This window comes from Scyliorhinus canicula, chromosome 27 (genome assembly GCF_902713615.1).
Source record: "Scyliorhinus canicula chromosome 27, sScyCan1.1, whole genome shotgun sequence".
NCBI lineage: Eukaryota > Metazoa > Chordata > Chondrichthyes > Carcharhiniformes > Scyliorhinidae > Scyliorhinus > Scyliorhinus canicula.
The window spans coordinates 18,163,200-18,188,406 of record NC_052172.1 but is presented as its reverse complement, the minus strand read 5'-3'; the positions used below and the strand labels follow the sequence as shown (position 1 = coordinate 18,188,406).

General features: G+C 48.5%; 1 protein-coding gene across 1 annotated transcript in view; it reads left to right on the top strand.

The window, feature by feature from the left end:
• LOC119958008 (proteasome subunit alpha type-6-like) overlaps positions 1–25,207 on the top strand; it is a 65,760-nt gene that overhangs the window by 956 nt on the left and 39,597 nt on the right. The window lies entirely within an intron of this gene.

The window sequence follows — 25,207 nt, the reverse complement described above, 5'->3', positions numbered from 1 at the left end:
AATTGCCCGGCCAATTCGCCTGCCCTGCATATCTTTAATAATAATAATCTTTATTAGTGTGACAAGTAGGCTTACATTAACACGGCAATGAAGTTACTGTGAAAATCGCCTCATCGCCACACTCCGGCGCCTGTTCGGGTACACAGAGGGAGAATTCAGAATGTCTGATTCACCCAACCAGCACGTCTTTCGGGACCTGTGGAAGGAAACCGGAGCACTCGGAGGAAACCTACGCAGACACAGGGAGAACATGCAGACGCCGCAAAGACAGTGATCCAGCCTGGAATCGAAGCTGGGATCCTGGTGCTATGAATCCATAGTGGTAACCACTGTGCTACTGTGCTAACCACTGTGTGACCTACCCTGCACATGTTTGGGTTGTGGGGGGCGAAACCCACGCAAACACAGGGAGAATGTGCAAAGTCCACACGGACAGTGACCCAGAGCCGGGATCGAACCCGGGACCTCGGCGTCGTGAAGCAGCAGTGCTAACCACTGCACCACTGTGCCGCCTCTTTTTTCCCCCCAATTAAGGGGCAATTTAATCCGGCCAATCCACCTACCCTGCACATCTTGTAATAACAATAATCTTTATTAGTGTCCAAGTAGGCTTACTTTAACACTGAAATGAAATGAAAATCGCTTGTTGTCACGAGTAGGCTTCAAATGAAGTTACTGTGAAAAGCCCCTAGTCGCCACATTGCGGCGCCTGTTCGAGTACACAGAGGGAGAATTCAGAATGTCCAATTCACCTGACAAGAACATCTTTCAGGACTTGTGGAAAGAAACCGGAGCAACCGGAGGAAACCCGCGCAGACACGGGGAGAACTCCACACAGACAGTGACCCAAGCCGGGAATCGAACCCAGGTCCCTGTGAAGCAACAGTGCTAATCGCTGTGCTACCGTGCCGCCCCATGGATTGTGGGGGTTAGACCCATGCAGCCACACGGGGCGTTAAAAGCAATAATAATCTTTATTAGTGGCACAAGTAGGCTTGCATTAACACCGCAGTGAGGTTACTGTGAAAATCTCCCAGTCGGCACACTCCGACGCCAGTTCGGGTTACCCAGAGGGAGAATTCAGAATGTCCCATTCAGCTAACCAGCATGTCTTTCAGGGAGTCCGCACGTTCTTGCTGCGGGCCATAACATCAGGTGGACCACAGCCTTGCAGCACCGGGGACCCGGATTTGATTCCAGCCTCGGGTGACTGTCCATAAGACATAGGAGCAGAATTAGGCCATTCGGCCCATCTAGTCTGCTCCACCATCCGATCATGGCTGATATGTTTCTCATCCCCATTCTCCTGCCTTCTCCCCACAACCCCTGATCCCCTTATTGATCAAGGACCTATCTATCTCTGCCTTAAAGACACTCAAGTGACTTGGCCTCCACAGCCTTCTGCAGCAAAAAGTTCCACAGATTCACCACCCTCTGGCTGAAGAAATTCCTCCTCATCTCAGTTTTGAAGGATCGTCCGTTTCGTCTGACGCTGTGCCCTCGGGTTCTAGTTTCTCCTGCCAGTGGAAGCATCCTCCCACATTTCCTCCCACCTAGATGAGTTCAGCTCCAACAACACTCAAGAAGTTCAACAACATCCAGGACAAAGCAGCCCCGCATGATTGCTCCTCCATCCACAAACATTCAAACCCTCCACCACCGACGAACAGTAGCAGCCGTGTGTACCATCTGCAAGATGCACTGCAGTGACTCGCCAAGGCTCCTTAGGCAGCACCTTCCAAGCCCACGACCACTACTATCTAGAAGGACAAGTGTACCAGATATCTGGGAACACCACCACCTGTAGGCTCCCCTCCAGGTCACTCACCACTCCCACCCTGACTTGGAAATACATCGGCAGTTCCTTCACTGTCGGTGGGGCAAAATCCTGGAACTCCCTCCCTGACAGCACAGTGGATGTACCTACACCTCAAGGGCTGCAGTGGTTCAAGAAGGCAGCCCACCACCACCTTCTGAAGGGCAACTAGGATGGGGCAATAAATGCTGGCCTAACCAGCAACGTCCACATAAGACCATTAGACATAGGAGCAGAATTAGGCCACTTGGCCCATCGAGTCTGCTCCGCCATTCAATCATGGCTGATATTTTCTCATCCCCATTCTCCTGCCTTCTCCTCATAACCCCTGATCCCCTTATTAATCAAGAAATCACATCCTGTAAATGAATTATTAAAAAATGTTTTAAAATTTTTAAAAGTCCAAGGACAGGCAGGTTAGGTGGACTGGCCATGCTAAATTGCCCCAAAAACCAGAATGATCTGAAAACAGAAATGCAATCAACCCAGGCAGTTTTGAATAAAGGATACTCGACCTGCAGCGTTATGGGCTATTGTTTGCCTCTTGGCCCAAGTTTATAGATGATCGCATTGCCCTGAAAGGTCATTGACCTGTGGCGTTGACTCTGTTCCTCTCTCCACAGATGCTTTCGGACATATTAAGTATTCCCGGCCCAGCATCTGCAGTATATCATAAATGCATGGAAGTAACAGTCCCCCAGAAACAGGCCATTTGGCCCACCAGGACTATGCTAGGGTGGGAAAATGGGGAGGTGGGGGGGGGGGGCTCGCCATCCATCATATTTTGATGCCCCCTGCATCCCTCACACTCCCCCCCCCCCCCCCCCCCCGTCTCAAACACACCCAGCCTTAAAGTCCAGCTCCACGTTATAAATTACAATCGTTTCATCTGTGTCATCATCACAATTCGGTACCCGCCACCAAGATGCAAAACAGTCATTTGGCGGCGCGGAACCTAAATATTGCTGAAAAGACAGACGTGCCGTCGAGGGTTTTTGACATCTGACAGCCCCCAGTGCGGTATTGAGGGAGTGCCGCACTGCCGGCGGTACCCCACCCCCCCCTTTCAGATTAGATGTTGAACCGAGGATTTGGCATCGCAGGCGCGCGTTGCCATCGTTCTCTCCACAGTGTCCTGCCTGGGATTTATCCCTCAATCGCCATCACTAAAATAAAAACAGATAATGTGGGTATTGTCACTATCCGGCCCTGTTGTGGGATCTTGCTGTGCACAAATCGGTTGCTGCGTTTTGTGCATTGCAACAGTGGCAGTACTGGAAAAGAATATCTCATTGGCTGTAAAGCGCTTTGGCATTTCCTGGTGGCGATACGTGCTCTGATGCAAGTCTTTCCTTTGTTTGGGACGGCACGTAATTGCCTTTTCCAAAACAAATTTAGAACAACTGAGAAATTCAAATACTATTCTTGCCTCCACCAATGCCGCCACCTGGTGGGCCTCATGAGGGAACGCGTCAACGTTGTCAAGTCATAGAATTATAGAATCCCTACGGTGCAGAAGGAGGCCGTTCGGCCCATTGCATCTCCAACCACCCTCTGAAAGAGCACCCCACCTCGATGTTACTCCACCGATGCTGCCAGACCTGCTGTGTTCATCCAGCAATTTCTATTTTATATTAGAAAATCTAGGATTAGGGCAGCACGGTGGCACAGTGGTTAGCATTGCTGCCTGCGTCGCTGAGGACCCGAGTTCGAATCCCGGCCCTGGGTCACTGTCCGTGTGGAGTTTGCACATTCTCCCCGTGTCTGCGTGGGCTTCGCCCCCACAACCCAAAGATGTGCAGGTTAGGTGGATTGACCATGCTAAATTGCCCCTTAATTGGAAAAAATAATTGGGTACTCTAAATTTATATTAAAAAAAAGAAAATCTAGGATTGTATATCCTGGATTTTGCAAGGGTGATTTGATCAGAGTTTCCATGATATGCCGATTCAGTGGGGAGGGCGGCACGGTAGCACAGTGGTTAGCACTGTTGCTTCACAACTCCAGGGTCCCAGGTTTGATTCCTGGCTTGGGTCACTGTCTGTGTAGAGTCTGCACGTTCTCCCTGTGTCTGCGTGGGTTTACCCCAGGTGCTCCAGTTTCCTCCCACACGTGCTGTTAGGTAATTTGGGCATGGGCATTCTGAATTCTCCCTCTGTGTACCCGAACAGGCGCCAGAGTGTGGGGACTAGGGGCTTTTCACAGTAATTTCATTGCAGTGCTAATGTAAGCCTACTTGTGACAATAAAGATTATTATTATTATTACGGGGACAAGGGGTGGGGGAGTGTGCCTTGGTAGGGTGCTCTTTCAGAGGGTCAGTGTAGATGGATTGAATGGCCTCGTTCTGCGCTGTAGGGATTGAGGGAAACTAATTCTGCTGGTTGGAGAGTCTCTCTGTCCTCTCCCTCTCGTCTCGCGAATCAAGGAGGCACTTGACACAGAGTTCGTGGAAAGTACTTGGGGGTGGGGGGGGTGTTGTGCTGCAGCTACCACAAGCTGACCAGGAGGTTCTCCCACTCTTACCGCCTGCCGTGGGCACATTGGAAGGAATTACAGGTTGAGAATCAACGTGCCTGACTCCACCACACTCCTTCCGTGGCCATCATGTCCTGGGCTGGGATAAGGCTCTAACACAATGCACCAATGGACCATTAGGAGACCTTGGGACTAGGGGCCATAGTCTAAGAATTAGAGCCAGACCTTTCAGAAGTGAAATTGGGAAAGACTTCCACGCAAGTAGTGCAAAAGTGTGGAACTCTCTTGCACAAATGGCAATTCACGTCAGGTAGATTTTTAAAACTGAACGAGATGTGGACTTTGCTGGCTCAACAAGCATTTATTGCCCATTCCTAATTGCCCCTTGAGAAGGTGGCGGTGAGCTGTCTCTTGAACCTTTGCAGTCCCTGTGGTGTAGGTACACCCACTGTGCTGTTTGGGAGGGAGTTCCAGGATGTTGCCCCAGCGACAGAGAAGGAACGGCCGATATATTTCCAAGTCAGGGTGGTGCCTGACTTGGAGGAGAACCTCCAGGTGGAGGGGTTCCCAGGTATCTGCTGCTCTTGTCCTCCTAAATGCTGAATATCGCAGGTTTGGAAGGTGCTGCCGTAGGAGCCTTGTTGAGTTGCTACAGTGCATCTTCTCGATGGTACACACGGCTGCCACTGTTCGTCGGTGGTGGAGGGAGTGAATGTGTGTGGATGGGGGAGCTATCGAGCGGAGCTGCTTTGTCCTGGATGGTGTTGAGCTTCACGAGTGTTGTTGGAGCCGCGCTCCTCCAGGCAAGTGGAGAAGATTCCATCACAATCCTGACTTGTGCAAATGGTGGACTGGCTTTGGAAGTCAGGAGGTGAGTTACTCGCCGTAGGATTCCTAGCCTCTGGCGTTGTTGAATTTAATCTTTTAATCTTTAATCTTTTTTTTATTGTCACAAATAAAACTGAGATTGATAGATATTTGTTAACCATTGGGGCCTCACGGTAGCATGGTGGTTAGCATCAATGCTTCACAGCTCCAGGGTCCCAGGTTCGATTCCTGGCTGGGTCACTGTCTGTGTGGAGTCTGCACGTCCTCCCCGTGTGTGCATGGGTTTCCTCCGGGTGCTCCGGTTTCCTCCCACAGTCCAAAGATGTGCGGGTTAGGTGGATTGGCCATGCTAAATTGCCCGTAGTGTAAGGTTAATGGGGGGATTGTTGGGTTACGGGTATACGGGTTACGTGGGTTTAAGTAGGGTGATCATTGCTCGGCACAACATTGAGGGCCGAAGGGCCTGTTCTGTGCTGTACTGTTCTATGTTCTATGTTCATAGACATTTGAAGAGATATGGGGCAAAGTGGGTACATCAGCCATGACCTTATTGCATGACAGAACGGACTCAAGGGGCTGAATGAGATCCTCCTGTTTTTCATAGAATTTACAGTGCAGAAGGAGGCCGTTTGGCCCATCGAGTCTGCACTGGCTCTTGGAAAGAGCACCCTACCCAAGATCAACACCTTCACCCCATCCCCATAACCCAGCAACCCCACCCAACACTAAGGGCAATTTTGAACACTAAAGGCAATTTATCATGGCCAATCCACCTAACCTGCACCTCTTTGGACTGTGGGAGGAAACCGGAGCACCCGGAGGAAACCCACGCACACACGGGGAGGATGTGCAGACTCCACACAGACAGTGACCCAAGCCGGAATCGAACCTGGAACCCTGGAGCTGTGAAGCGATTGTGCTATCCACAATGCTACTGTGCTGCCCTGTTCTATATGATTGACTGGGAGGTGGGAGAATAAGGATGAGGATTAATGGACTCCCGTAAAGGATTGAGGAGACTTGATAATGCGTGTAATTCCCTCACGCCTAAAACCTTTCTGCATTTGCAAATGTCCACATTCCGTGTGCTTTTGGATGCCAACGCAAGAGAAGATCCCGTTTTGTTTTTAATGCGAGCTGGCCTGACATTGGTGGATGCACTGACACTGGAAGCTGCATTGACACATGCTGCCCAGCAGGTGTCACCACCTACTGTGGAGGGAACACCACAAAACTGGAAACTTGCAGACTGTCCCTACCAGTGCCCAGAAATAATTAGAATCATAGAGCCCCTACAGTGCAGAAGGAGGCTATTTGGCCCATCGTGTCTGCACCGACCCTCTGAAAGAGCACCCCACCTAGACCCCCTCCTCACCCCATCACCGTAACCTGCACATCTTTGGACACTAAGGGCAATTTAGCATGGCCAATCCACCTAACCTGCACATCTTTAGACTGTGGGAGGAAACTGGAGCACCCGGAGGAAACCCACGCACACACGGGGGAGAAGATGCAAACTCCACACAGACAGTCACCCGAGGCCGGGATCGAACCCGGGCCTCTGGCGCTGTGAGGCAGCATTGCTAACCGCTGTGCCACCGAGTTGCCCATTGAATGTTGTGACATTTCAGGTTCTCATCCAAGTACTTGTTAAAGGTTGTGAGGTTTGCCGCCTCTACTACCCTCCCAAGCCGTGCATTCCACACACCCACCGCCCTCTGGGTGAAAACATGTTTCCTCAAATTCCCTCGAAACCTCCTGCAGCGCCAACCACTGTGCCACCATGCCGCCGAAGAATAAAAAGACAAATTTCTAACAGAAGTGCCCCGTATGTTCATGTGCATAGGTTTTTGACGGTGGCAGGACTTAATGAGAGAGCACTTTGCAAAGCATATGGGATATTGAACTTCATAAGTAGAGGCACTGAGTACAAAAAGCAGGGAGGTTATGGCGAACGTTTAGGAAGCAAGCGTTAGGCCGCAGCTAGGCTAATGCGTCCAGTTCTGGTCACCCCATTTATTGGAGAGATGTGAAGGTACTTGAGAGCCTGCAGATAGGAATTATTAAGGAATGGTTCCAAGAATGAGGGCTTAAACCTTCGAGGTAAGGGCAGTTCTCCTTGGAGTGACAGAGGTTGAGGGGAGAGTTAATAGCGGTGACCAAGATTATGACACGTTTACAAAAAGGTAGAGAAAGAGACGCTGTTTCCATTGACTTGGAAATAAATTTGCAGAGGTAGAGCGGGGGACTGGGCCAAACTGGATTGCTCTGCACAGAGATCGGGTCGGGTGGCCTCTGTGATTCAGTGAAATTCTGTTCCCCTTTGACTGTTGGTTCAATCTCTATTCCCCTTTCAGTGCCACCTGTTATTCTGTGGGTGGCAGGCTTGCCTCTGAGTCACCGGGTCATAGGTTCGAGTCCCACTGTAGCCATCAGGAGCCCCGTATCGAGGTTCGCACTCCCACCGCAACGCTCAAGGAGTGCTGCCTTTTCAGGCGTTCCACCTTCGAGCTATTACAGAAGATCCCCGGCCTTCTCTCAGATGAAGATAAAAGATCCTGTTGCACGATTCGAAGAAGAGCTAAGGAGTTCTCCCCGGAGTTTTAGTCAATGTTTGTCCCTCAATCAAAATCATGGAGCGGCACAGTTAGCACTGCTGCCTCACGGCGCCCATGACCCAGGTTCGATCCCGGCTCTGGGTCAATGTCGGTGTGGAGTTTGCCCATTCCCCCCCCCCCGTGTCTGCGTGGGTCTCACCCCCCACAACCCAAAGATGTGCATGGTGGGTGGATTTGCCACACTAAATTGCCCCTTCATTGGAAAAATAATAATCGGGTACTCTAAATTGTTTTTTTTTTAATCAACGTCATGAAAACAGATGATCTGAGCACTAACACATTGTTGTTTGTGGGAGCTTGCTGTGTGTAGAATGCAGCCAGATTTCCCTAGATTGCAACAGTGACTGACTGCATTTCAAGAAAGTGCTTCATTGACTGTAAAGCTGGAGTGCCGACAAGTGGTCCTATACCACCGCCTCAGTCATTCTGAAAGAGTTCCTTTGACGCAGTGTCTTGTGCTGGTACCTGCATTACTTACGGTAAACCCCCACAAAATGGCACGTTGGTGTGTGCACTTTCTCGGCCCTGTTTCTGTCTTCTATGGAAACCAGGTTTCAGATTGGTGAGCAGAATTTGGTCCTATTGCGTAACAGAGCCCCAATTGCGCACACATGACTGGCACTCTCTAGTGTGCGACAACTTGAGTATGAGTCACCACACTAAGGTGAAAGTCTTATTACTGCGATGATCATTCTGCACGTGTCCTCACACAGAATAGAAGTACGCTGCACAAAAGGAGGCCTTTTGGCCACTCATGTCTGGGACAGCTCTTTGAAAAAGCCAATTAGTCCCTCTACCCATACTCTTGCCCCAATAGTCTTTTCAAGTATATATCCAGTTCCCACTTGGGAGTTCCGATTGAATCTGCTTCCACCTCCCTTTCAGTCAGCACCTCCCAGACAGATCACAACAACTCGCTGCGTAAAACAAATTCTCCTCATCTCTGATTATCTTCAACCCGTGTCCCTCCTGCTGCCGAGAACAGTTTCTCCCTATTTACCCAATCAACGCACCTCATGATTTTCAGCACCTCGATTGAATCCCTCCTTAATGTATCCATGCATATAGTTCTATTAACACGTAACTTGCTGCAGCACCACTCTCCCAGCTACACCATCTGTTTTTTTTCTTTAAGTTTCTATTTGTTTACCTGCTACGAACGGCCCTGGAACTTTCTAGTTGTTAACTAAATTATTTTCCAATAGGACAGGACTGAAACACAAATTGTCATCATCATGCCTCAGTGACGTGCCGCCTCCCCCACTGGGCGCCCTGTCAGAATTTCCTTGTTTTTTTAAATACTTGTTTGTTTAATAGAACAGTCTACACTGACACACAATCACCACACTCCTGTCCATCGCTTCCATGCTGGCCCTCTGCAAGAGCAACTCGCCTTGTCCCCCTCACCCCCTGCCTTTGCCCCATTGTCCTGCAAAATCCTTTCTCTTCAGGTAATGAGCCAATTCTCTTTCGAAAGCCACCAGTGAATCTGCCCTACTGCCCCCCCCCCCCCCCCCCCCCCCCCCCCCCCCGGCCCCCGGCCACCGTATCTGACAGGGCGTTCCAGGTCCTAACCACTCAACCTGTACAGAAAAAGGCTTTCCTCATCTCGCCATTGATTCTACACCGGTGGTTAGCACTGCTGCCTCACGGCGCCCAGGTCCCGGGTTCGATCCCGGCCCCGGGTCACTGTCCGTGTGGAGTTTGCACATTCTCCCCGTGTTTGCGTGGGTCTCACCCCCACAACCCAAAGATGTGCAGGGTAGGTGGATTGGCCACACTAAATTGCCCCTTAATTGTGGGGGAAAAAACAGAATTGGATACTCTAAATTTATTTTAAAAATGTTAATCGGGGATACATTTATTAAAGGCGCATCCTGGCCAGCATTCTCCGTCCTTTGGGATTCCCTGTTTCCCAGCGGTGTGGGGCAGCTTCAATGGGAAATCCCATTGACATTTAACGGGAGTAGGGAATCCCGGTGCCAGCCAGTGGCGCTCCACGCGGCTGGGGGCCCAGTGAATCCGGCTCACTGTTTGGTAAATTCCATGTGGCAGATGCAGTGTCCATGAATTTTCAGAAGGCATTCAATAAGGTGTCTTACAAGAGACACGTAGGAAAATTCAGGTAAGTGGCATGCGTGGAAATATAACAGCATGGTGTACTGGGGATTAGGAGATGGATAGGAAACCACGGGTGGGATTTTCCAGCCCCTCCTGACAGCGGGATATTCTGGTCACGCTGAAGTCACCCCCCCCTGCGGGTGGTTCCCTGGCAATGGGGACAGCAAGCCATGCAAATTGCCAATGACTTTGGCAGACCGCCAATAGCTCACCGCCGGAAAGTCCCGGCCTAAGATATGGAGGTATTGCTTGAGTTAATACCCACATAGCAGGTTTAATTCCGGCCTTGGGTGACTGTCTGTGCGGAGTCTGCACGTTCTCCCCGTGTCTGCGTGGGTTTTCTCAGGGTGCTCCGGTTTCCTCTCTCAGTCCAATAATGTGCAGGTTAGGTGGATTAGCCAATGCTAAATTTCCGCATGGTGTCCAAAGATGTGCAGGTCAAGTGATTTTACGGGGTTAGGGCGGGGAAACGGGTCTGGGTATAGTGCTCTGTCAGAGGGCCGGTGCAGACTAGATGGGCCAAATGGCCTCCTTCACTGTAGGAATTCTATGGACAGGAAGGGACCAGTGCTGGGTCCACATTTGTTCTCAACACATGGACACTTATGAGTGGGAAACCTAGTGTCACGAGACAGCAGCAGAAAGCATTCAATGATTCTCAATTGGGCTGCATCTCTCCCAGTAACAAGTTTAGAATGTCACTTTAAATAATAATTAAGTATCAATAATCAAATAAATAATAATAAGCTTATGGAAGAGAAACAGATTATAGACAATTGGGAAAATCCTTGAGATAGGCATATGTTAATGTACATTCAAGGGAGTTGATGGGAGCATACAGCCAAATACACGAGGCATAATCAAAGAACAACAAAGGTATCATTGCCCGTTTCCTGAAAAACCAGGAGGGGCAGTTACCAACTAGCAGTCTGAGAAAGCGGACAGGCCAAGTTTCCAGCCACCAAGCCTGAAGGCCAAGTTCACAGCAAACAAGCTTCTAGGTCTTAGAGCAGGGGTGTCAAACTCAAATACACCGTGGGCCAAAATTAAAAAATCGGGACAAGTCGAGGGCCGGACTGGTTCAATGTTTTTTTGCAAAACTTATTGAAATGAACTTATTGAACCTGGAACTAATAAAGCTTAGGTTATTGCCTATAAAAACAACATTAAATATTAAATAAATAAAAAAATTAGTTGCATTTATTTCTTATTGCTTTATCTGGAGCTTTTCCAGAGTAATTTCTAATGAAAACATTTTTCCACAGGCCAACACTTTGTGATTCACACTATACCTGAATAAACTCGGCATCAGTCATATCATACGCCATAGGCGCTTCAATTGCTGGGGCCAGCTTTAATAGTAATTAGATATTATTAGGGCAGCACGGTGGCCTAGTTGTTAGCACAACCGCCTCACAGCGCTGAGGTCCCAGGTTCGATCCCGGCTCTGGGTCACTGTCCGTGTGGAATTTGCACGTTCTCCCCGTGTCTGCGTGGGTTTCGCCCCCACAATCCAAAAATGTGCAGAGTACGTGAATTGGCCACGCTAAATTGCCCCTTAATTGGAAAAAATAATTGGCTAATCTAAAATTTAAAAAAAAAATTTAAATTTAAAAAAAAGTAATTAGATATTATCTCGCGGGCCAAAGATAATTCCACCGCCGGCCGGATTTGGCCCGCGGGCCTTGAGTTTGACATATATGTCTTAGAGGTAAGGCAGTGCAGAAAACCTTCGTAACAGCCGTTTTAAAATATCTTCGCTGGACCAGGAAAAAGACGGTTCCCAGGTTGACTATCATCCCTGTTTTGTGTGATAACTATAGCTGGATATTCAATTTGAACGTTGTTTAGGGAGCGGGGCAAGTTTTACAGAGTTCATGTATCATAGATACATTGTGTAACGTGGGGTATGTTCTATAGAAACTGTTGTGTGTTTAATAATTCATACATCTTAAATTGTGTGGGGGTAGAGTAATCCGATTTGTGTGTATTTGTCTTGTCTTTACTTTAATAAATAGTCTTTAATAATTGGTATCCGACGATAGGGCTCTTTATTCTCACTGGGGAATCACTTGTCTCCTCACATCGAAACAAAACTATACACCCCCACAAACCAATGTTCCAAGTTGGGGTACCCTCACAAATAACATCAGCATGCTTCGTGACATCTATCTTAAAATCATTATGGATTGGAGATAGAACCTCCATCTCCCACTTAGACAGACAAAGGATGCCCCAGGTTCTAGTCCCCCAAGCAGTGAACTGATCTCAACCAGTGTGTTAATTGTGAAATTCCTGCAACAGAAACAGTTACATGTTCAGCTATGGATTCATTTGGAATTCAAACTGCACGAGCTGTTAAACGCAGATCTTAGGGTGGTGCAGTGGATAGCACAGGGACTGCGGCGCTGAGGACCTGGGTTCGAATCCCGGCCCTGGGTCACTGTCAATGTGGAGTTTGCACATTCTCCCCATTTATTGTGTGGGTTTCGATGGGCAGGTTAGATGGATTGGCCATGGAAAATTACCCCTTAATTGGAAAACAAGTAATGGGCTACTCTAAACTTATATGAAAAAAAAACCCACAGATCTTTTAGTATCTCTTCCTAACAGACTCCCTCTGCTGGTACACATATATATATATGGATGCCTCAAATGGACAAAATGCACAATGCAATTTTCAGTACACTACAGTGGTGCTTGCAGAGGGCACCACGATTGTCTAATAAAAGCAAAATACTGTGGATGCTAGAAATCTGAAATAAAGACAGAAAATGCTGGATAAACCCGGCAGGTCTGGCAGCATCTGCGGAGAGAAACAGAGTTAAGATTTTGAGTAAGTGGCCCCTCTTCAGAACTGAAGAAAGGTAAAATGTAAAGGATTATATAGTTGGAAAGGGGGCGGATGAGGCAGAATAGAACAACAGGGATAAGTCGGGGCGAAGGAGAGATTGACAAATTTGTCATTGACAGGCAGACAAAGGGAAGTGTTAATGGTGCCATTAAGGGACGGAGAGTGCTAATAGCAGCAAAAGGTAAGATAGCCAACTGTTTTCAATGGGAGATGCTGAGCAGCATGGTGGCCATGTGGGGGAGACCACAATTGTCTGTAGGTCTCTCAGGTTAAGGGGGTGGGGGGGGATTCCTGTTGCTTCTCAGCATGCTGTGGAACTGGGGAGTGGCTGGAACATGCTCAAGGGGCTAAATGGCCTCCAGCTTCAATGCTTCTAAATTCATTGCCCATGCTGCTGTGTTTAAAAAAAAGGGACACAGGTATTAAGCCTTTTGTGTCTCCATAATAAAGAAGAGTCATCCAGTGACTCCTGTCCAGGAGGGGAGTGCAATGATGTTGCCTATCTATAGAATCCCTATGCCATTCGGCCCATTGAGTGCACCGGACCTCTGAAAGAGCACCCTACCTAGGCTCACTCCCCCTCTGTATCCCGTAACCCCACCTTCACTCCATATCTTTGGACACTAAGAGGCAATTTAGCATGGCCAATCCACCTAACCTGCACATCTTTGGGTTGTGGGAGGAAACCGGAGCACCCGGAGGAATCTCGCACAGACACGGGAACATGCAAATTCCACTCAGACATTCACCCGAGGTCGGAATCGAACACAGGCCCCTGGTGCTGTGAGGCAGTAGTGCTAACCACCGTGCCGTTCCTTAGGTCAGATGTTGCGTAAACATGGGCATAATGGTCTAGGTGGGGCATCCACCGCCTGTAAAAGTTTAGCCAACGAGGATGGTGTTGGGGGCGAGGGGGTGTGTGGGAAAGTCCAGACGGAGGCAGATCTTGTGTCTGATTCAGTGACTGGGTTGCCTCGCTCTGATGGGACTTTTGGTTCGTGTCTTCAGATGACAAGCCTGCCCCCTCAGCCACCATGAGATTATCACTCGTGAATAAGCAAAAGATGAATCAGTTATTCAGAAGCGATGGGGCGGGAAGGCGGTGGGGGAGGGGGGGAACAGGGCTGGTCATGCAGCTGTGACTCATGAAGTGTTTCAAACAACATTTGCGATGAATACACGAGGGTAACGCTGGTTCCTAATGTGCAGCATAAACGAGAGACCACACACGCCGTGGGATGACTCTGGGTGAAGTACAACCTCTCGTCCGCTCCGTCACATCACAGCGCCCTTTGTCTCGCAAGGAAACAAAGACTCTTCATTAGACCTGCCAGCACCATTCGGTTGCGTTCAAAACCCTGAAGCAGGATTTCTGGCGGGAAGGTCATCAAAGCTTTAGTTTTGCCCCACAGTCAGACGGCTGCGGGTTCATGTCCTGGTCCAGGCAGAGACTCCCAGAGCCAGTACTGAGGGAAGGCTGCACCGTTGAAGCTGTCAGCAATCAGGTTCAGGTGCCTGCTGTCTCAGATCCACACGGCAGCATTGCAAAGAAGAGTGGGGAACCCCCCCACACCCCCAGCCCTTGGGTCTCTGATCAAAATCTACCCTTCAATCGGCATTGCAAATAAATGCTATCTGGCCATTATAATAATCTTTATTATTGTTCTCTCTCAGTTGCAAAGACCCACCAAGGGTTTCCGGTCACCCCCCCCCCCCCCCTCTGATTTTTGTTTAATTTGTAGTTCTTTTGTTTCATTAATAATCTTTATTAGTGTCACGAGTAGGCTTACATTAACACTGCAATGAAGTTACTGTGAAAAGCCCCTAGTCGCCACATTCCGGCGCCTGTTCAGGCACACAGAGGGAGAATTCAGAATGTCCAATTCACCTAGCAAGCACGTCTTTCGGGACTTGTGGGAGGAAACCGGAGCACCCGGAGGAAACCCACGCAGACACGGGAAGAATGTGGAAATTCCGCACACACAGTGACCCAAGCCAGGAATCGAACCAAGGACTCTGGAGCTGTGAAGCAACTGTGATAATCACTGAACTACCATGTATTTCTGTTTGTGGGAGCTTGCGGCACACAAATTGCCTCATTTCAAAAGTAGCTCGATGGCTGTAAAGCACTTTGAGATGTCCTGACGTGAAGGATCCAGTCCAGTTTCATAGAAGTGTCCTGCATTGTCTATTTGTTCATAAGCGGATCTCACTTCACATAAGCAAGAAGGCCCAACCCTCATGTTCTCATTCTTCCGAGAAGACAAGCTAAATCCATGATATCCCTCATTCACACCAACCCCTCCACCCACCCCCTCCAAACCCGTATCCCTCACCGCAGTGAAGGACAAGAGCAACAGGGGTGTTGGGAACACCGTCACCTGCAAGTTCCCTCCCAAGTCGCCCACACTTGGGACCTGTACCCATCCGCTTCCTTCATTTTTTTTTTATAAATTTAGTGTACCCAATTATTTTTTCCAATTAAGGGGCAATTTAACGTGGCCAATCCACCTAACCTGCACATCTTTGGGTTGTGGGGGCGAAACCCACGCAGACACGGGGAGAATGTGCAAACTCCTCACAGACAGTGACCCAGGGCCGGGATTCGAACCCAGGTCCTCAGCGCCGTAGGCAGCAATGCTAACCACTGTGCCACCGTGCTGCCCTTCCGCTTCCTTCATTGCCGCTGGGTCAAAATCCTGGCATTCCCTGCTGATGTGTTGGGTATGCTGTGTCTGTGATGACTGCGTTTACCAGAGCAGTAGAAGAGACAGGCTACCAACACTTGTAGAAGTACAACTCTATTTTATTTAACTATGAGCTGTTAAACATACTTGCACTGTGGGTCGACACTATGTTAGGTTGACTGAAGACTTATGGCTAACCTGACCAAACTATACTGCCAGCACATGGTAGATGATCGTACTACAGATTACGGGCTCTGGCTGTCTCAGAGGCTGCATCCCGAATGAGCGGGAAAACGAGTGCCCTCTGGCTTTATAGTGACCGTGCCCTGTCTGGTGATTGGCTGCTGTGTTCTGTGTGTTGATTGGTCATTCAGTGTGTCAGTCAGTGTGTGTCTATGCACCATCATATACTTGTGTGTATATTATGACACCTGCCAGACAGAAAGTAAAGAGAGAACTTGTATTTATATAGCAACTTTTGTAATCTCAGGCTGTTCCAGCGCTTTGACTGAACAAAGCCCTGGAGTGGCTGTGAGCATTTCAGGACACTGTACCTGGGGACGTAGGTATTGGCATCGGAGCGAGTACAGTGTAGATTTACCAGAATGAGATCCGGGCTCCAAGGGGTGAATTCTCCGCCTCCCCAGTCGCGTGTTCCTCGGCGGCGGGCTGTCAGAAGGAGAGATTAGACGAGCTAGTGCTGTATTCCCTGGCATTTAAAGGGGTGATTTGATTGAAGCTTTCAAGATATCTAGGGGGACAGATAGGGCAAAGAGAAGGAAGCTTTTCCCGCTGCTCGAGGAGTCTGCGACTAAGGGGCAGAGTCTCAAAAGTATAGCCTGGCCTGTCAAGGGTGAAATTAGGAAACACTTTTCCACAAAAAAGGGTGGTGGGAGTTTGGAATTCTCTTCCTCAAATGGAAATTGATGCCCCGTTAATCGTTCATTTTAAAACTTTTAAGGCCGGGATTCTCCGACCTTGCTCGCGTCTGGGGTCCTGCCGAGGGTGAAAGGTGTTTTGGCTGGCTGGCATGCCGAATTCTCTGTTCTCACTTGCAACAGGCGAGGTGGCAGAATCCCGGCCTAAAGCTGAAATTGTTGGAATTTGTTGGCGGGAGGATAGGGCGGGCAAGAGGGCCGACAGGGTGTGCTCTTTCAGAGGGTCGGTGCAGACCCGGTGGGCCGATTGGGGTCCTTCTGCGCTGTAGGGGTTCCACTAAGTGTTCTGTGAAGTACGACGGGGATATGGGACGAGAGAGGATGGTGGAACAGGCTGGAGGAACTCAATGGCCTCCTCCTGTTCTAATGTCCCCTGGCGTTCTGTGGCCAGTTGAACACTTTTGAAGAGTATTCACTGGTTAACGGAGAGAAAATATGCCTGGGTTTCCTGGGCTTAGAGGGCTGGGGCGCCAGTAGTCAGGGGTAGCCCACACGCTGCAGTTTGGGCACCACTTCAGTCAGTTGGTGACAATCCCCTGTAGCGATCTGGAGGCCACATATACCGTTTAGTCATAAGGACTGAGACGGGGAACTGAAATGTCAGCTCTCCTCTCTCCTACAGCTTGGGCTTTCCCCAGTTCAGTGTCTGACATCTCAAACATTCTCATTTCTTTTAATGTAATGAACTTCTTGCCTGTGTGCCCATTAGAATTGAAAGAAAGGCCTCGCATTTATATAGCGCCTTTCACTACATCCCAAAGCACTTTACTTTTGCAGCAGAGTGCACAGCTGTAATACAGGAAAGGAGGCTGCCAATCTGCGCACAGCAAGATCCCACAAACCGCGATGTGGGACCGGGTCTCACCTGGGCTTTTAGTGATGTGGGATATACATTGGCCCAGGACACCGGGGACAACTGCCGTGTTCTTCGAGTAGTGGCCAAGGGATCTTTCTGTTCACCCGACAAAGCCTCGACCTAACATCCTATCTGAAAGGCAGCCCCCATGAGCAGAAATCTAGGAGGACAGCTAACAGTGGGCATGAAAATAATATTTTATTTGAACCCTCCCATTTATTGGTTCTGCCAGAGGTGGGATAAACGAAAGGCAGTCTGACTGATAACCATCATTCAATCAGATATTTAAGAGCCTGACCCCTTTCTCAATGGTGCAGGAAGGCAGAGCATTGTAACAATGAATGGCCAATAGAGGGAGCGTGGGGGGTGGCAGGTCAAGAGGTCATGTGGTGTAATCTCCAGGACTGGGTCCAGCCAGAGTTCAACTCCAATTTAGAGCAAAGTTTTATTTTCTTTCGACTATTATTGGGTTTCAGAATATCATTGGCGAGGTCAACAGGTATTGCCACCTCTCAGTGCTCTGATAGGTGAATTCAAATTCTCAAACGGCCTTGCTGGGAAACAAAGTGATCTTCACTGCCTCGACCATCACCTCAATTTTGTAACTCTCACCTTTGTGTTTGAATCCCTCCAGCCCTACTACACGCTGAGATCTCTGCATTCCTTCAATTCATCACCTCTTGCATTTCCCCAATTTAAATCGCTGCACGGTTGGTGTCCGTGCCTTCAGCTGCCTGGGGCCTAAGCTCTGGAGTTCCCTCCCTAAACCATTCCACCCCTCCCTGCTCCTTTAATAAGACACTCCTTAAAACCTACCTCTTGACCATACTTTTATCCTAATATCTCCTTGAGAAGTCGGGTAGCAAATTTTGTTTGATAACACTTGGGGGTGTTGTACAGTGTTAAAGGTGCTATACAAATGATCATTGTTGTTGCTGATTGTATGGTTTGCTGCCTGTTGCATCTAATGCTACCGGGCAGAACAGTAGCACCATGGTTAGCACTGTTGCCTCACAGCGCCAGGGTCCCAGGTTCGATTCCCGGCTTGGGTCACTGTCTGTGCGGAGTCGGCACGTTCTCCCCGTGTCTAGCACAAGGTGGCTAGCACGAGGGGACATAGCCTTAAATTGAGGGGTAATAGATATAGGACAAACGTCAGAGGTAGGTTTTTTACGCAAAGAGTGGTGAGGCCGTGGAATGCCCTACCTGCAACAGTAGTGAACTCGCCAACGTTGAGGGCATTTAAAAGTTTATTGGATAAGCATATGGATGATAATGGCATAGTGTAGGTTAGATGGCCTTTAGTTTTTGACTTCCCATGTCGGCGCAACATTGTGGGCCGAAGGGCCTGTACTGCGCTGTATCGTTCAATGTTCTATGTCTGCATGGGTTTCCTCCGGGTGCTCCGGTTTCCTCCCACAAGACCCGAAAGACGTGCTTGTTAGGTGAATTGGACATTCTGAATTCTCCCTCTGTGTACCCGAACAGGCGCCGGAATGTGGCGACTAGGGGCTTTTCACAGTAACTTCATTGCAGTGTTAATGTAAGCCTACTTGTGACAATAATAGATTATTATTATTATTATTATTATTATTAATTTGCCTCGAGCTTTGCCTCTAAGCAACTTTAACATAAAAGGACGATCCCAGGGCAGCACGGTGGTGCAGTGGTTAGCACTGCTGACTCATGGCGCCGAAGACACGGGTTCGATCCCAGCTCTGGGTCACTGTCTGTGTGGAGTTTGCACATTCTCCCCGTGTCTGCGTGGGTCTCACCCCCACAACCCAAAAAGATGTGCAGGGTTGGTGGATCGGCCAGGCTAAATTACCCCTTGATTGGGAAAAGTAAATAAAAGGACGTTCCCAAAATGCACGGCAGAGACGGGAGCCGAAGGTTGAGAGATCAGGAGCAGTAAACAATACTTTAGACCAAGATTTTGATTTGAAGGAGCATCTTAAAGGATTAGAGAGAAGCAGAGAGTTCCAGGCAGGGAGTTCCAGAGCTTTGCGTCTTAGGCGACTGGGAATTTTACAACTGTCTCCGACAAATGGCACTAAACTGGGCAGCACGGTAGCACAAGTGATTAGCACTGTGGCTTCACAGCTCCAGGGTCCCGGGTTCGATTCCCCGCTGGGTCACTGTCTGTGTGGTGTTTGCACGTTCTCTCTGTGTCTGCGTGGGTTTCCTCCAGGTGCTCCGGTTTCCTCCCACAGTCCAAAGACGTGCAAGTTAGGTGGATTGGCCATGCTAAATTGTCCTTAGTGACCAAAAAAAGGTTTGGAGGGGTTATTGGGTTATGGGAACAGGGTGGAAGTGAGGGCTTAAATGGATTAGTGCAGACTCGATGGGCCGAATGGCCTCCTTCTGCACTGTCTGATCTATGTCCTTAGATGTAATTGTTAGCCTAAATTTCTGAAATTGATTTTTTTTTTAAAACAAAATACCGCAGCTGCTGGAAATCTGAAATAAAACAGAAAAGGCTGGAAAAACTCAGCAGGTCTGGCAGCATCCGTGGCCAGATCTGGGGAATTTGCGGCATTCCGCACCGGCCGGAAGTGCGTGCGCGCACTGGGGTAAATTGTGCTTTGACTTTACCCTTCTCCTCTAACAGGGGGCCCCTTGGCCTCCCACACAGCCAGCGTCAAACCCATTTCCTAGATTTCTAATAGGGGCGTTCACAATCCTGAGAGGTCTGGACAGAGTCGACAGGGAGAAACTGCTCCCACTTGCGAAGGGATCGAGAAGGGGGGGGGGGATTCAGGAGAAAACGACAGGTGGGATTTTCCAGCCGTTCCAGCTGGCTGGGGGTGGGGGTTGGATTCAATAAGAAAGCCCATTGACCGTGGCGGCACTGGAAGATCACGTCGCCGGCTCACGCCAGTGAGAAACACAGCGGCACGGAAAATCCGCCTCCCGATACAAGAATTTATTTTGACGCAGGGAGTGGTCAGAGTCTGGAATGCAGTGGCAGCAGAGTAGCGCAGTGGGTTAGCCCTGCAGCGCTGAGGTCCCAGGTTCGATCCCAGCTCTGAGTCACTGTCCGTGTGGAGTTTGCACACTCTCCCCGTGTTTGCGTGGGTCTCACCCCCCCAACCCAAAGATGTGCAGGGTAGGCCATGCTAAATTGCCCCTTAATTGGAAAAAATTAATTGGGTATACTGAATTTATATAAGAAAAAAAAGAGTCAGGAATGCGGTGCCTGAGAGTGCGGTGGGGGCTGGTCCACTCGAAGCTCTCAAAGGGGAGTCAGGAAAAGGAAGAATATTCAGGGTTACGAGAAGAGTGGGGGGGAGAGGCACTGAGCGGATTACCCTTGCGGAAAGCCGGTGCAGACACAATGGGCTGAATGGCCTCCTTTTGCGCTGTGACGATTCCATGATGTCTCGATTTCCCTGCCACGTCGTCGCCTAGTCTCAGCGCATCAGCATCGCCTCCCCCCCCCGTGGTCCAACACAGCTGCTCATGAAAGAAAAACGTCTCCGACTCAATCCAACCCAGGGAGACTACCTCGCCTGCTGCGTGACACCTTGAACCGGTCATGCATCTGGCGACACATTTTCCTCATTTACTGCTGGGTCAATTGCTACCATTTAACCTGGTGAAATGGAGTTTTGATGAATGCGCGTGCATGAGGTTCTAACGCCGTTAAAATCAAATCCCGCCAAATTGCTGTCGGGAAGCTCGATCTTTCTCCAATCCGCCATATAATCCCTTACTTTCATCCCGCTGTTGGGAAGCAGACATCCCGCCTCCTGCACGGTTAACTGGGCCTGCCCGCCCGCCTCGTTTCCCGCTGCCGACTGCAGCTCAAGATTCCAGTCAAGGTGAGAAGCCACTGGAATGTGACAAGAGAAGCCGTTGTTTATTTTTACACAATTTCCCATTTGTGATATTGGAATCCCTCGCTCACGCGGTTAAAAACAAACATTAAAGGCGTGGGTAGGCTGTGTGGTTTGTTGGAGCAATCAGCACAGAGGTTTGTTTGTGTGTGTGTGTGTGTGGTCAGGTATGGACCCTGGAAGATATGTGTCACGTTGGGTCGTTACCACAGCAACCAGGTTGGCCCTGGGCCAAACTAGGCCGAGAAGTTTCGCTGTTGACATGTTCCATTGACTCATCTTGTCATTTCTCAAATCAGTCTCTTTTTTTTTCCAACTCCTCTCTGGCCCACCACCACCAGCAGGTTATAAATAAAACGGAAAAAACAAAAATGGCACCGCGGAGGGGTTTCGCAGTCTTCAAGAATTTCCAACTGCAGATTCACGGTGGATTGTTTTAAACTTTGGTGAAGAAGTTTTTTTTTTGTCTTCCCCCTTGCACTGTCTACGCCTACACTCCATAACTAGAGAAAGTCACAAAGGTTTGCTGGTTCAGTGTGCGGGAAAGAGCAGCAAGGAACCAGTCAATTTCCTGTTTGTTTTTTTCAGTTGCATGGGTAGGCAGCCTTCGGCAGGTTAGCTGAGGCTAACCTCAGCCCTGAGCCTAGTCACAAATCAAAGCATCTTACAGAGCATTCGCAGCATCCAAACAGGTCATTTAGCCCAACCTGTGCAGGCTGCTGTTCATCCTCGAACCTCCTCCCATCTTTCCTCATCCAATCTATCATCGTCACCCTCGAATTCCCTTCTCCCTCGAACCCTTGTCTAGTTTTCCCTGTGATAGTGAGGTCCACATTCTCTGGAAAAGAGGTTTGTTCATCACGGCCATTCCTAATTTTGCTTGAACTGAGTGTCTCGCTCGGCCATTTCAGAGGGGGAAGTTAAGAGTCAACCACATTTGCTGCGCGTCTGGAGTCACATGTAGGCCAGACCGGGTAAGGATATAAAATTTTGAAGGATATTAGGCAGCACGGTGTCCCAGTGGGTTAGCCCTGCTGCATCATGGCGCCGAGGTCCCAGGTTTGATCCTGGCTCTGGGTCACTGTCCGTGTGGAGTTTGCACATTCTCCTCGTGCTTGCGTGGGTTTCGCCCCCGCAACCCAAAGATGTGCAGGGTAGGTGGATTGGCCACGTTAAATTGCCCCTTAATTGGAAAAAATGAATGGGGTAATCTAAAAATTTTTTAAACACAAATTTTTTTAAGGATATTGGTGATTCAGATGAGTTTTTACGACAACCAATTATTGTTTCAGTGGCAGCACGGGGTGCAGTGGTTAGCACTGCTGCCTTACGGCACCGAGGACCCGGGTTCGATCACGGCCCTGGGTCATTGTCCGTGTGGAGTTTGCACATTCTCCCCGTGTCTGCGTGGGTTTCGCCCCCACAACCCAAAGATGTGCAGGGTAGGTGGATTGGCCACGCCAAAATGTCCCATATTGGATTAAAAAAAGATTTGGCCACTTTATATTCATATTTTAAAAATTCTTTCCTAATTTTTAAGACCTCGATAAGGTCACCCCTCAGCCTTCTTATAATCACAAGAAGAGAAAGGCAGCCTGTCAGCCACTTTCTGATAAATACACCCACACATCTCTGGTGTCGTCCTTGTAAATCTTCCCTGAACCCCCTCCTGTGCCCATATACTCTTTAAACAACATAGTGACCAAATCTCCTCGCAGTCCTCTCAGTGTGGCCTGTTCAGTAATGGGTTAAGAGACATTGCAATTAGTTGTCTCATTTATGTTAAGTGTTCAATGATTGTCTCATTTATGTTAAGTGTTCAATGATTGACACTGATATGTAAAGGGGCTTCAGGTGGACACCGGAGCTTGTGATGATCTGTAGAGTTCTGTGCAGAGTGAGTTTGAACCATTAAAGGTGTGTTGGTGAGAAAGGAGCTGAACTCTTGCCTCTTCATACCACAGCATCTAACACATCTGACATGGCCAACTATACAGGTTTAGTATAATGTCCCTGTGTTACAACCCCAGTTGATGTTGTAACTGGACGGAACGATCTCAGAATAGAACCTTGGCTCAAAAGACCATAACTTTTGCATTCTTTTCTAAAATGTGGAGGGAGAGAGCCGCAGGATCACCAATCCCATAGAATCCCTACAGTGCAGCAGGAGGTCATTTGGCCCATCGGGTCTGCACCCACCCACTGAAAGAGCACCCTATCTAGCCCCACTCCCCCACCCTCTCTCCGTAACCTCTGAACCCCGCCTAACCTGCACATTTTTGGACACTAAGGGGCAATTTATCACGGCCAATCCACCTCAACTGCACATCCTTGGACTGTGGGAAGAAACTGGGGCACCCGGAGAAAACCCACCCAGACACGGGGAGAAAGTGCAAACTCCACACAGACAGTCACCCGAGCCGGAATTGAACCCGAGTCCCTGGCGTTGTGAGGCAGCACCATTCGCCACTGTGCCAACAAGAAAAGAAAGTTTATTAACATGGAAACCTGGATTATTATACAATACTCCTTTGCTCCCCTTTTAACTGAACAAATGCACACCGATTTTAAAACCAACATGGATTACAAAGTACTACTTAAGTTACTATGGTCTCATTAACACAAAATCCTTTTCAAGCACAAAGATTGGCTGTGGTCAAATGCACACACTCCGTTCTGAACCCAAATTAGTGTCTGTGGTTTTCTCCTCGGAAACCACCCAGGTGATTGTTACATGAGAGTGTCCAAAATCCACTCTCAAAAACATGCTTCAAAATCATCATTCACAATAATGCATTCTGAAATCCAGTCCAGATTTTCCAAATAACCTTTTTAAACAAGACTTCTGCTCCATTTTTAACAGTGAGTTCAGTCCAGGATATTACACCAACCTCTTTAACTTGGCTGCTGTATAAATTGTTCAAAAGTGGTTTAACCCCATGATTCCCAGACTATTAAAATGGCATCAGACTTTTGATTGACCTTTGAAGTCTGCCGTCCCACATTAAATAATAATAATAATCTTTATTGTCACAAGTAGGCTTACATTAACACTGCAATTAAGTTACTGTGAAAAGCCCCTACTCACCACATTCCGGCGCCTGTTCGGGTACATGGAGAGAGAATTCAGAATGTCCAAATTACCTAAATGCATGTCTTTGGGGACTTGTGGGTTACTGCAATTGTCTCTTTAACTCAGAACACTTTGTTTACTCTTCCTTGAATTCTTCAGCTAAATACCGTGATCACTGTTCACTCAACTCCAGTCGTCCTAAACAACTTTTTCTGGCAGAATTGAGAAAGTTTCACTCCCTGGTGTCCTGTCTCCAACTGACAACAAATTCAGCTAAAACTAAAACGTAAAAGATATTTTTTATCCTTACAAGGGCCTCCAGTTGCTCATTTCAATAAGGACATGTGGAGTCCACACCAAGCAAAACAAGAAACAAAGTTTTATTTACACAAATTGAAAATACCAGTAGATCCCTGCTGGGTTCCTGCTCTATCGGTGCCTTCCTGGCCGACCTTATATAAATGGGTTGATTGAGATACCCTGCCCCTAGCGGAAAGCTCATACTCCCCAGGAGCATGGGAAAGTCGAGCATGTGCGGGATATTACACTAATCAACCCTTACCAGTTATATTTATTCTTCATACTGTAACCCTCTCTAAGCACAATAGAATCACAGTTGGAATTGAAACCAACCCCTACACCTACAAAAACATTTGCCCAGCATGAATCTAACAATAGGTTTACCCTACCAGGCACAGAAACATTAAATTAAACCCACTTAAAACTACAGCATATTTCTAATGTTTACCGATACAAATATCAATCCCGTAAAACCACCTTTGCTTTCCTAACACCTACCTTTCATTTCCATCCCTCCAGAGGTAAAGCCTGTAGTGTTGGGTTCACTTCTATCATGGCCTTGCTAACCTGTGGAGGAACTTTAGTGATTGGCGCAGGTACCCGTTCTCTGCAAGCAAAAGGAATCTGTTCAATCTGTTGTGAATTACCCAGGGGTTTGGGGAGCCTATGTTGCTTTCACCAATGCCAAGCCTCAGCCAATCGGAGTCGATTTGCCAACCAATCAGCCCCCTTTTCTCCTCTACCATAAATTTATTGCGATTGGGTTAAATTTGGCATTCTTGTGTTAGCCCTGATGAGTT